The 12,680-nt window shown below is 47.2% G+C and overlaps 1 protein-coding gene across 9 annotated transcripts in view; it reads right to left on the bottom strand.

Annotated features, from left to right (window-relative positions):
• CHID1 (chitinase domain containing 1) overlaps positions 1–9,099 on the bottom strand; it is a 275,026-nt gene extending 265,927 nt beyond the window's left edge. For 6 of the 9 annotated variants that reach the window (XM_034770329.1, XM_034770336.1, XM_034770338.1 and 3 more), the window contains exon 1: positions 734–893. The gene's annotated coding sequence lies outside the window, so the exon portion shown is untranslated. Of the gene's footprint in view, positions 1–533; positions 672–733; positions 894–8,951 lie in introns of those variants that run through there. The other 3 variants (XM_034770332.1, XM_034770333.1, XM_034770331.1) reach the window with 3 other exon arrangements.
• Positions 9,100–12,680: the final 3,581 nt, after the last annotated feature.

Raw genomic sequence — 12,680 nt, 5'->3', positions numbered from 1 at the left:
GAGGGATCTGCTGGCCTCCGCTTCCCGCTGCCCCCATTGGCCTGGAGCAAACCAAGGCCAAAGGGAGCCGCGATTGGCCAAACCTGCGGATGTGGCAGATAAACAAACCGGCCCGGCACATCAGGGTGCTTACCCTGGCGGGCCACAGGCTGCCGATCCCTGTTCTGGGGTTTGCAACGGGGCAGACTGCAGGACCATGATGGTCCCTTCTGGCCTTAAAATCCAGAACACCAAAGCAGCAGGGTGACACCCACAGCCACCCCTCCAATTAATTACCACCACCACCTCCTCTTGGTGGAGACACAACCCCAGGGCTGTTGAGGGCTATCCCCACAGGTCCACTGTGGGAAGAGGCCACCAGCCACTGGATAAGGGGGAGAAGGAGAAACACCAGCCACCCTGCCCCAGCATTTCTCCACCATGCTTGGGCGGTAGAGGAGACATTCAGAGAAGTTATTAACCGGGAGGGAGGGGAAACTGAGGAGGAGGAGGCTCCACCTCCCTCAGCCACCGCTATGGGCAGAGGTGCTGACCCAAACGAAGGGGAAGAGCCCGACACCGACACCGCGCGGGACAGGCCAGCCGCGCGCGCCCGAGCTGGGGAGCAGCCTCCAGAGCCGGAGCTTGGTCCCGCCCGCCTGGCGCTCGCTCGCTCTCCCCGCCGCGGCAGACAGGCTGGCGCAATCGCCGCCGTGACGCGAGTCCCCACCCCTGCCGCCCACCCGGCTGTTACCCCGGCCGCTGCTGTTGCTGCCGCCTGCTTCCCTCCGCAACCCGGACTCGGAAGTGGAAGTGGAAGCGGGCGGGGAGGGCCTACCCCAGCGCTCGCCTTTTAAAGCAGCCGCCCACGCTCCCTGCGCCGGGGACAGGAGCTGCCAGCGGTGCTCCGACCACCGCACAACAAATCGATAAAGAGCCTGCGGGGGCACGGGAAAGCAAGGGCGCGAGGGGGGGGGGTTTCAACTGTTCAATTAAAGATCCCGCCTCCTGCAGTGCGTTTTCCTTGCCCACAAGCAGGGGAGCCCTGCAGCTGCTAATGGGGCTTTCTAGCTTTAGCTCCTGCCTGGCAGCGTCCTTTGCAGCCTGCATGACCCGGTCTCGTTCTACACACACAGCGGGACTTTCCCGGGGCTGACAGCCTCCCCTCCTGCAGGTCAGGGATGCAGGGGCCACTGTTGTCCTGCTTCTCCCAGGCGACTCTCGCAGATGAACGGGCAGGGCAGAGCGTTCACTGGGGAAATTAGTTTGATTTCATCAGCTTTCCCGCCCTTCATAATGGAAGTAGGCCAGGGGTGGCCAACCTATGGCTCCTGAGCCACGCTTCAGAAATTAATACAGTAATAGGGTTACCATATTTCAACAAGCAAAAAAGAGGACGGGAGGAGCCCCGCCCCTGCCCCTCCCACTTCCCGCCCCCCCAGAACCCCCAACCTTCCCCCCGTTCCTTGTCCCCTGACTGCCCCCTCCTGGGACCCCTGCCCCTAACTGCCCCCCGGGACTCCACTCCCTATCTAAGCCTCCTTGCCTCTTGTCCCCTGACTGCCCCAACCCTTATCCACACCCCCACCCCCAGACAGACCCCTGGGACTCCCACGCCCCATTGTTAGCCAAATGGGCTCGTTTCCCCCTGGAGCTGCCCAATTACCCCAAGGAGGCACGGGAGTCTAGAAGACGGCTTCAAGTTCTTTATTGATCAGTCAGCTGAGCGGGTGTCCCCCTCGACTCATGCCAGAGGGAGGAGCACACCTTACAAGCGTAGAGCAAGCCTTTTTATACCCAGTAACAAATGACTTAACGTGCATACATTCTGCTGACCTATGGAATTTTTAAATTCCCTTTTAGGGGTATATAGAATACATCTGTTGGGGCCGTAAATAGGATACATTTGTTGAGCCTCTTTGATTGATTGTCTTGCTATATGTTCATATATGGGAAAGGGAGTTTATGGCCATGGGGAACAGCTGAAATAATAGGCGAGTATTTGGCCTTTGTTCTAACAAGGTTCTCCCCCCTTAAAAGCATTTTGAGAGCCCTATGGCCCCCAATCCTCAACTTTAACCGGTTGATATAGTGCCATCATGCGTTGGCGTACAATTTGATTAGCCATTCGTCGGACTAATGCAACTACACAGGGAGCAAAGCAAGCTAGGGATAATAGGGTTGTAATAAAGAGTATAAAGAGAAGAAGGCCTTCTCGGAGCCATCCCATTTGCGGTAACCAGGACGGGAACCAGTCCGTATTCCACCCACCCCATGCTTGGACCGGGACGTGGGCCAGCTTTCTCATTTCTTTTGTTAGCTGTTTTACCGCCTTTCCATTATCATCTATTTGTAAACAGCAATTAGATTCGTTTAATTTTGCACAGATTCCCCCTTCCTCTGCCAGCAAATAATCAAGAACTAGATGGTGCTGGTAGAGCACATTCCTCATCTGAGTGGACTGATCGGACAAGAGATCAAGAGCTGCAGCCGTCTGATTAGTTATTATTTCTAAGATGGCTTGCAGCCTAATTATCCGATTCAAGTTGTAAATGGGCTCCCTGGCCCCTGAGATCCACTCATTAGGATTCCATGTGGCTGGACCATAATGTTGTATAATTCTTTCAGGGGGCCACTCTTGAGCCCCCCACTTTTGGGAGCTTCCAGCTGTTAATGCAGAATCAACAGACTGCCGCTCCCTAATCAAGTCGTCATATACCTTAATTCCTAACTTATTTCCCTGAATTTGGGGTAGTAGAAAGAACAAGGGCCTAATGTACCCAACATAACATATTCCTGACCAATTTGGAGGCAATCCCCGATAAGCGTGTTGCCCACATATCCAGTAATGGCCTTTTAGGGCCCATTGTCCATTCGCAAAGGGGCCATCCCAGGCTTCGGGGTAGTCCTCGGGGCCCGGTTCTTCGTAATACAAAGAGTTACCCCTCTCCAGGGGCCCCCCTAATACAATAGATGTACCGTCAGGATTACAGTAGTCACATTTCCAGGCCCCAGCCCCTTCCTTCCAAGCGCAATTACAACCAAATTTAGGGCTATTGGTAGTAGACCAAAAATGATTAAAATAGGTTACCCGAGTTCCATTAGAATGTTGCCATGCCCACTGATACCAGCGTACCACGTGATCCTTACTGTCGGTATTATCTCGCTGGCAACTTAGAAAGAGGGCATCAAAGAATCCATCTTGTCCAACTGCCTTACAGCCTTCACCAGTATGCTGTTGGTAGGAACATTGTACCCAGCTATGATTAGTGAGTTTTACGTGGGTTTGGTTCCATCGTCCCTGATATTTAGAACAGTCATACGTATGGCAACTAGGGTGATCATAGCAGTCAAATCCTAGAGATAGGGTCCAGTCACATTGGCTTTTGCCCACATATACCCCTTCTTGTTTTGTTCGGTTTAGACAAAGGATCCCCATCTCAGAGGAATAGAGTCGCCAAGGGCTACTATCCTCATCCCAAACTTCTGTTCCTTTGTGGACTATACTTAAATTACTGATCCACCATTTAGCTGGCACTGGCTGGGCTACCCAAGGCCATTCATTCCAATCCCCTGGGCCTCCGCATACCCAACAGTTACTGAGGTTAAAGGATCCTGCTATTGTCTCCCCTAACTGTAAAAACCTATTCTCCCAACCGTAATAGTGGTGGAAGCATATAAACAAAGATATTAGCAGCAATTTCATTATCTCTTTCTAAACAGTCCCTTTAGTCCGTCCAAGTACTGGTACTCCCAGGTAGAGTCTTCACCTGTGCCACCCCGGGCGTCCGGAGCCGGGGCGGGCAGAGGGCCAGTGTCCTCTTCTGCTAGTTCAGTCTCCGGGCTAGGGCTCAGAAACCGCTTTACCCGTGTATGGTGTGTCCATTTGTCGCTCCCGAGAACTTTGACCGCAGTTTGGCTGATGAGCGAGACATTGTGCGGGCCGTCCCACCGTGGTGTAAGGGGGTCGCGTTTCCACTTCTTGACAAGGACCTGGTCACCGATCCGGAACGGATGCACGGTCTGGTCCAAGGGGAGAGCCTGGAATGGCGCCGCGTATCGATAAAGCTGCAACAAGACAGATTGCAACCCGGAAACCTGTTTCCATAGTATTATATCTACGTTGTTCAGCCTCCGGAGGTCTGGGAGGGCTAGAGCGGGAGGCTGAACCAAGGCTTCTTTTAGCTCTCGAAATGCTTTTCCCATCTCCCACGTCCAATGGAGCAGACCTTCTTTAGTTAAGGATTCATACAGTGGTTTGGCTCTTCCCCCGTAGTCAGGGATCCAGAGCCGACAAAAGCCAGTCAATCCCAGAAAAGCCCTTAATTCTCGGGGGTGCCGGGGTTGAGGGCTATTGAGTATCACCTGGATTCTTTCTTTACCCAGACTACGACTTCCCTGGCACAAATGATACCCAAGAAAGTGACCTGCTGCTTAACCAGTTGGGCTTTTTCCTTTGAGACCTTATACCCCTGTGCCCCAAGGTAATTCAGGAGCTTTACAGTCTGCTCTTTACAGGCTGCCTCTGTTTCAGTACTTAAGAGCAAATCATCGCAATACTGGACTATGTTACATGAGGGGTGTCTAGCCAGGAATGGGGCAAGGTCCCTTCTTAACTGGCTGCCAAAAATCTCGGGTGCACAGGTAAGTCCCTGTGGGACCACGGTCCAGAGGTATTGAGCCTTATAGTGAGTATCTGGATCCTCCCACTCGAAGGCAAACAGTTTCTGAGATTCCAAATCAAGGGGAATGGAAAAGAAGGCATCTTTTAAGTCTATTACAGAGAACCAACTGTGCTCTTTGGGAACTTGGCCCAAAATAGTATGGGGATTTGGGACGACTGGATAGGGAGCCTCTATTAACTTGTTAACCTGTCTCAGGTCCTGGACCAACCGATACTGCCCATTAGGCTTAGGCACTCCCATTATCGGAGTGTTGTACGGGGACGTGCCTTCCCTGATCCACCCACACTGCAGAAACTTTTGAATCAGAGGTTTTAACCCGATTCTAGTGGTCAGCTTAAGAGGGTATTGTCGAATTCGAACTGGGCTGCTTCCTTCCTTAAGGGAAATATGCACTGGTGAAGCATTCCAGGCTCGAGCGACGCCTCCCTCCTCTGCCCAAACCTCAAGGTTAACCCCTGACAGCTGGCTTTCTTCATTCCTCCCCCAGCACTCCGGGAAGTGATTTCCAGCGCTTATCAGGGCCATCTGGTAATTTGAGGACTGCTGCTTAGGGATTCTAACTTCCATAGTCCCTTTATCAAACGAGATTTCTGCCTGGAGTTTAGTAAGAATATCTCGTCCGAGCAGCACGATGGGGCAAGAGGGGCTGCAAACAAATTGGTGGGAAATTTGGCGGTCCCCTACCTTTACTAGGAGGGGCAAAGTTTTTTCCAAAGCTGTAGTTTGTCCCTCTATCCCCTGTACCATGGCACATTCCCGAGCTCTACCTCGGGGAGCCTTACTAAGGGGGAGCAAACTAAGAGTGGCCCCAGTGTCAATAAGGGCTTCAATTGGGCGGCCCTCCACATTAATTTTTATCGTGGGATCCAGACTGGCAGCTTGCGCAGCCAGGAGGGGCCGCTGGGTCCCTCGGCTTCCCTATGGGGAAGATCCCTCCCCTGAACGTCCCGTGTTGTTGTAAAGGATGGGAAGGGACGGGGTTTTGTTTTTACGTTCCTTTCCCATGGCCTGTCGCCGGGGGCATTCATTCTTCCAGTGCCCCTCTTCCCTACAGATAGCGCACTGGTTTCGACCCAGGCGGGGGCCCCGTCCTCTCCCAAGTGGCCCTAGCTTCTCCTTAACCTTGTCCCCCCTTTCTGCATATCCTTCTCTCAGGGCCATGGCCAAAACGCGGGCCCCTTTCTTTCGCTCCTCATCATCCCTCCGATCATAAACCTTCATGGCTATTTCTAAAAGTTCCTCTATATTTTTGCCCGAAGCCCCTTCCAATTTTTGCAACTTCTTTCTAATGTCCTCGTAGGACTGCCCAATAAAGAGGGGGATTAGCACCCGTTTCCCATTGATATCCTCAGGATCGAGGTCTGTGTATCTTTTACAGATATTACAGAGCCGCTCATAAAAAGCAGCTGGGTTCTCATTCTTTTCCTGTCTTATACTATACAATTTGGCCCAATTTGGGGTTTTCCTAATGCAGCGTTTCATTCCCTGTACTATAGCCGTGGCGTATTGGCTATGGTGGGCCCAGCCTTCCGCATTATGTGACCAGTCGGGAGGGCTTTCAGGCAACCGTGCAGCCACTGCGGCCGAGCTTTCCTCCGTCTCAGCTACCCATTCGCGGGCCTTTGAGAGGACTAAGCGCCTCTCTTCCGCGGTTAATAGAGTGTTAAGAGCGACCCTCGTCACCCCAAGTAGGGTTGTGGGCCGTAATTAATGTCTCAAACACTGCTGTCAGCGGGGCGGGATCTTCCGAGAACGGGGGATTCTGTTGTTTCCAATTATATAGATCACTAGTGGTAAAGGGGACATATATCATAGTGAGATTGCCACCGGGGGCTACAGCCTCCCGCAGTGGACACAAATATTTCTGCTCCAAGGGCATTTCGTGTACCTCACCACTCTTGCCTGGGGAACCAATAAGGGTAAATCTAGTGTCCCCAGGGTTATAATCAGTCGACATCCTCCACTGCGTCTCGGAGTTTTGATTTGTTACGGGGCCAGTCTTGCTCCTGGTGCGGTCAGACACTGAGGAGCTCAGAGGAGTTGAAGGGGACTCTTGTTTGGAAAGGCCCTCGCGATTCGGCTCACCCCTTTCAGCTGAGGCATTATCCTCAGAGATGTGGGGGGGGATTTCAAGTGAGGATGCCAGAACGGGGAGGCCAGGATACAAAGGGGGAGGGGGCATAGGATCAGGGGCAGAGGGAATCACAGTCGGAGGACAGGATTTCTTAACAGGGGGACAGGATTTTCTAACAGGGGCACGGGCCATTAAGGTTTTAATAGTTTGTATTTTACACTTCTGTAACCATGGGGGAGGATTGGCTACGAGGTCCTGCCATATATCTATATAGGGATATTGGTCCCAATGCCCATCCTGGGTCACAATGCTATGTACTGCTTGTACAATCTCTGGCTTGAGTGTTCCCCCCTCGGGCCATTCCACCCCGAAGGTTGTCCACTCAAGAGTACAAAATCTTACAAGATTGTCTTTACATAATACAGTTCCATAATCAGCCTGGCGTCTAAACGCCTTCCAGTTTTCCAGCATACACCCCAGGGGCGTACTGGAGAAGGTGCTTTGTCCGGACCCCATTATGTTCTACCCAGGGGTTTGTTCAAGACAAAGATATCAAGGGGTTTTTAGGGATCTAGTTTTAACTCAGATATCCGCTGGGCCACGAGGTTCAGCTGACCCCCCTTGCAATCAAGATATCCTGGTCACCGGGTTTCCCCTCGCAGGAGTCTTGGGGCGGCTGAAGTCAGCTTAAGCCTCAGACCTATCAGCGGCACTCACTCATTTTACACAGATCCCTTAATCAGTTACAATCTTGGCTTCCAACACACCATCAAGAGGAGAAACAAGATTACCCCTCCCACAAACAAGAGCAATCCCTGAGGCCGCTCCAAGTCCCAATAGTTGTTAGGAACAGCCCATGGACTAGTGGAGTTAGTGACGTTGCTCATTGGCCGTTGGCTGCTTTCCCTTTACTTACAAACACGACGACAATACACTTATAATACTACGACAATATTAATATACCTTCCCTTATACGGGCTGCCTAGGGGATTTCCACTGTCCAACCCACACCTCGGGGGCGTTATTCCTCAAACCCAGGAGGTAAACGCACTTACCGCCCGAAGTGGCCGCGTCCGGCAGTCAGACTTCCCCTTCCTCTGAAGCCGTCTTGCTTCCGTGTCCTTCAGAGTTCTCTTTAGAGAGGACACAGCCGCCCCGGCCGATTGTGACGATCCGAGGCCCGAGCAAAGCAACAGCTCGAGGTGGCCACTCCTCGGAATCGCCCTCGGCCGTCGGTCAGTGCCCTCTACAGGGAGAGAAGTCCCTTCGTGGTCGCCATTTGTTAGCCAAATGGGCTCGTTTCCCCCTGGAGCTGCCCAATTACCCNCAACAGAACTCTGATTTCTCTGGTAAACACACACTAAATTCTATGACAAATTGACACTTTTGAGACAGGATAAAATATATTTAAAACATTCAGAAGTAAAGATGCATAACAGTACTGAATGATACTCATTTTTATAATGTTAAATAGTTCAGTAAAGCTAGTTGGGTTAAAATAAACACCTTGTTTTTCATATTTCCTGTTGCCTCAGAAATTTCAAATGTGTGACTTTTTAGAATTGACATTGTATAAACTGATTATAGCAGTTGGGGAACCAGAGGGTGTGGCCATTGGGCTGAGCATGTGTGTTGCAAGAATCAGATTTTTGTCAGTGGATTGTGAGGGGGCTTATTTGGAAGACACATTTACATGTCCAACTTTAAGCTCATTGGGAGTTTCAAAGATCCAGTTGGGCGCCTTCTGCTGGCCATCCTCCAGACTGCTGTGAGGAGATCCAAGCCTCTGGATCCTTGAGTGTTTTAAGCCTCCAAAGTTTGCATAGAGTCCAGTCACTGCTCCAATCTTGGGTTCCCTAGGCACAGCCTGAAGGTGCAAATTCTCTATGTCTAATTCTCCCTTCTGAGAATGGTAATCCACTGTCCAGCTGCCTTGCCCTCCCCACCCCCCAGCATAGGGTTAACCCTTCAGACTCCCTCATACTTAAATATATCCTCTTCCAGAACTCTACCTCAAGCTGTAAGCCTTCTGATTTACTGTTTAACTCTTTCTGGAGGCTCATAGTAATTGCAAAACATATAACACACATGGATTAACTTTCCACAGAGTCTAACACATTTGCTTATTTCCTTAATCATATAAAGCACAAGAGAGAACAACTCATTTAGAAAAGAATAAACATTCTAACTGCAATACAGCCTTCCTAGCTCACCCTTCCCATGGGAGTCCTTAGGGGTGACCATCTGCATCCAGCAAAGCAGACAGGGTTTGCTACTTCACCCAGGCTTCTTCACTCTGGGGTGCTTCTCCTTCATGAAGTTCTCTTCCCCCAGCTCCTGTGACTATGCTCTCTTCTGCCATGTGCTTCCTTATCCTGTGTTGCTTTCTCTCGTTTGTATGCCCCACTTCCGACATCTGCTTCCTTTGTTGTGTCTTTTGGTAACTTTCCACTGCTCCAACTTTCCCCCCAACCCGTCCCATCCCTGCAGAGGGGTAGGATAAAATCGGTTTTGTTAAGCTTGAGGTCACATGTTTTTTCAGAGTGTTTGCGCCTGAATAGGGTTGTTGAATTGAAAGTACCTTCCTGTTATCCTCAATCTGAGGAAGACATGCTTTTCAGGCTGGTAAGACATGGTGGATACACAGAGAGAGAGAGGCATTCATGATACAGTGATTTTATTATAAAATTTCATTATGTCAACCAGAATTCATAATTTGGACAGACAAAGCTCCCAAATCATCATAGGGGACCCACCAGCGCTTCTGAATTTTAGGAGGCTTATAAGAGCTTGGCCACCACAGGTCTTACCATACTGTGGCTGTTTAGAGGAGGGGACCAAACAAATTGATTTTTCACCATTTTTGTTATAGGGAGTGTATTTATCTTTTAAGGACTCTGAAGGTTCTTGTGTTTCCAATCACCTCCCTGTTGGAGGTCATCAGGAGGACCTCAAAAGGAATGTTTGGTCCCATTGTCAGTTTTATGTAACCTTTTTTAATTGACAATATTGACTACGCTTCACGTGTTTTTGGAGCTGCAATTTCCCCCAATATTCACGGCACTCTTGTTTCTGAGCTTTGATGCTTTATGTATAGTTCACTGTAGTCACCATAGTCCTATAGCTCATGACAGATTGTTGGGAGGGGTTTTTAGAGATGAAGTAGAACTGTGGCCAGTGTTGAGCTTGGCGTAAAATTTGAAAACATTCAACCGTGGGTAGGCTCTTACCTTTGCAGCCCATCTCCAGCAGTGACTCTTTCTGGAGGTCTGTTGTTCTGGATGACCCTGGAGTTAAACTGCAAGATTAAAATCATTATCTGACATTGCGTGCAAAGATTTGATAGCCCAACTATGAAAGAGTAAACTCATTTTTTGATAGAGATGTCAGAACCCTCTGCTAGCTTGGCTAATTCACATATTTAAAAATACAGTGGAAATTTGCTTACAAAAATTCATTAAGATTGCTGTTGTACTACAATACTTTCTTGTCCTCAGATATCTTTCCTGGTTTTCATAAGTCTGTGGGCTTTTTTTCTTGTCAAACTAATGTTCTTTTTGAAGATATGTGGAGAGAGCTTAGCTGAGCATTTCCTAGTTATCGAATGTTTGAATTTGGTTTGTTGAAGTCTTGCATTCCAGAAGATATAGGGACAAGAAGTCACTCTTGTGCAATAGAAATTTTAACTCCACTTGAATGCATTTTTAAAAAGTGAATTACTAATTTATAATTCAATCTTATTTTCTTCTTTTACAGCTAAAGAAATTATTATTAAACTAATATTAAAATTTTTTGCAAGTACCATATTTGGATTTTTGAGTTCAAGAATAGTTATATATTGGCGATCTCATGTCTTCAATGATGGATTAACTGGAGTAATTCTAAGCTTCTCAATGACATACCTGATTTTCTTCATTGGTAAGATAAGGAATAACTATGCCCCCTACTAATTCAACTAAACAAAACTGAACCTGATTTTCTGAGAGGTTTTTTTGTTATGCGTATTCAAATATACATTTATTTACTAACAAAAATGTTATATTACAGTGATGTTAACCTAGCCATGTGTGACATATTTAACAGCATACACAGAAATATGGTAAATTACATATTTAATATCTAAACCTAGGAATAAATAATAAAAAACATAAATGTTATGTGACCAGGTTAATGTTGTACTGAGAACTTTAAATTCTGCATTGTTACTTTGCATTTGACTGCTTTTATTTTAACTTTAATATTACATTAAAGAAGCATCTTAAAATTGTATATACTTTCTTATATCTGTCTGCCTGTAAATCCAGGTGCTTTAGTTACCATGAGTCCAATTTTGCAGGGTAGAGAGGAATTAAAATTAATAAATGGAAAAACTGTAAACGGTTAAACAATTTTAAGCACTGCAGGTCAGTAAATGAAAGTTTTACTGTTCTCATACTAACATTAACAAGGCTATGTTGTACATCTTTTTTATTTTATTATGTAAGTATGATTAGTTATATATTAAATTATATTCTTTTAAAAAGAAAAAAGATTACAAAATTTTGCAAAATGGCCACACAAAGTTTTCAGTGCAAATAGATGGCCTCACATGGACAGTCGGTATATTACATAGCACTTTTTTTTTTGCTTACGTCACTTTTGGAGAGCTATAAGTAGACAATGAAATTGCAGAATTTAGATTTGAGGCTCAAGCTTTCTGTAGTCTTGCTGTGCTTCAAATCAGGTGGACAAGGTAGTGCATCCAGGCCTGGGTAGGAGCCTTTGTCTCATGTCAAACCTCTCAACTACAATGCACAGGGCTCTCAGAGGTAATTCAAAGCTCCAGCCCCTCTGAAAGGGGTGCCTTCATATTCAAATCATTAAAAAGGCCATACAACTTTATATAAATAGAACATAGGGGCTTGGGGTTCATGAGAATTTGTCCATTTATTCTGAGAGGCTAAAAGCCCACACAAATAGTTTTTCAGGTGAATCATAGTATGTATCAGTGATATGTATAATGTTCTGGATCACTGACAATATAGACACTTGTGTTTGTGCTGATACAGCTTTTTTCAAGGCTGTTTTAACTTATGATCTTGAGAGATTTTCCTGCCCTATTGTTGTTGAGGAAATAGTGCACCGATCCCCTTAAGTTAGAGTTTGATTTTACCCATTCAGAGAAGAGAGAGGTTTTCTTATCTATTAAGAGTCGATAAGATCATTATTCTGTGGTTTACACTGTTAGTGTGCTTATTTGTTGTTTGTCCTATTTCTGAAATATTTTTCATTGAGGCCAATCACTTTTTCTTTATATGTAGTTTCAACTTCAAGTTTTTTCTCTGTTGTATTATCGTTGGTTAAGTGCTTCATTTAAGCCAAATTTGGGTGTGATTTTCTGACTCTTCTTTAACCATTTCTCACTCCAGCCAAGTGCCTCTCCCCTCTCAACTTATAAATATACTTTATTGTGAGTTAAATAGCATTCATGGGTGAGGCTGCTAGATCACCTGCATTGGTGGCCAGAACTTCTGCTCTTTCACTAATCATTTCTGCTTGTTCAAGAGTGACTTAAGCAAAACTTTCATCTGGTTAGAGACTGACTTTGTCCATTACAGAAATACCACTTACAGGTAAGAGAGAAATCTATTTAAATTTGAAAACTATGCACAGTACGTTTTTTACATAGAAAGATATTCTTCTTCTTTGAATGATGTCCCTGTGGGTGCTCCACTTCAGGTGTTTGTGCACCCTGTGCCGTTGATCGGAGAATTTCAGCAGCAGTGTGTATCTGGATTGTGCATGCGCCATGGTTGTCTTGCAGCGCCATTGGCGCCTCATCTATTGTATGTGCGACTCGACACCCTCAGTTCCTTCTCTATTGGCCCCAGCCTGAGATGGAGCTCCATAGCGGTGTCCCAACATCTGTGACAAACCTAGAAAAAGTAGTTCGAAATAGTTTT

Source organism: Trachemys scripta, chromosome 4 (assembly GCF_013100865.1).
Source record: "Trachemys scripta elegans isolate TJP31775 chromosome 4, CAS_Tse_1.0, whole genome shotgun sequence".
Lineage (NCBI taxonomy): Eukaryota > Metazoa > Chordata > Testudines > Emydidae > Trachemys > Trachemys scripta.
The sequence above is the reverse complement of the archived record's forward strand: the minus strand, read 5'-3'. Positions and strand labels throughout refer to the sequence as shown.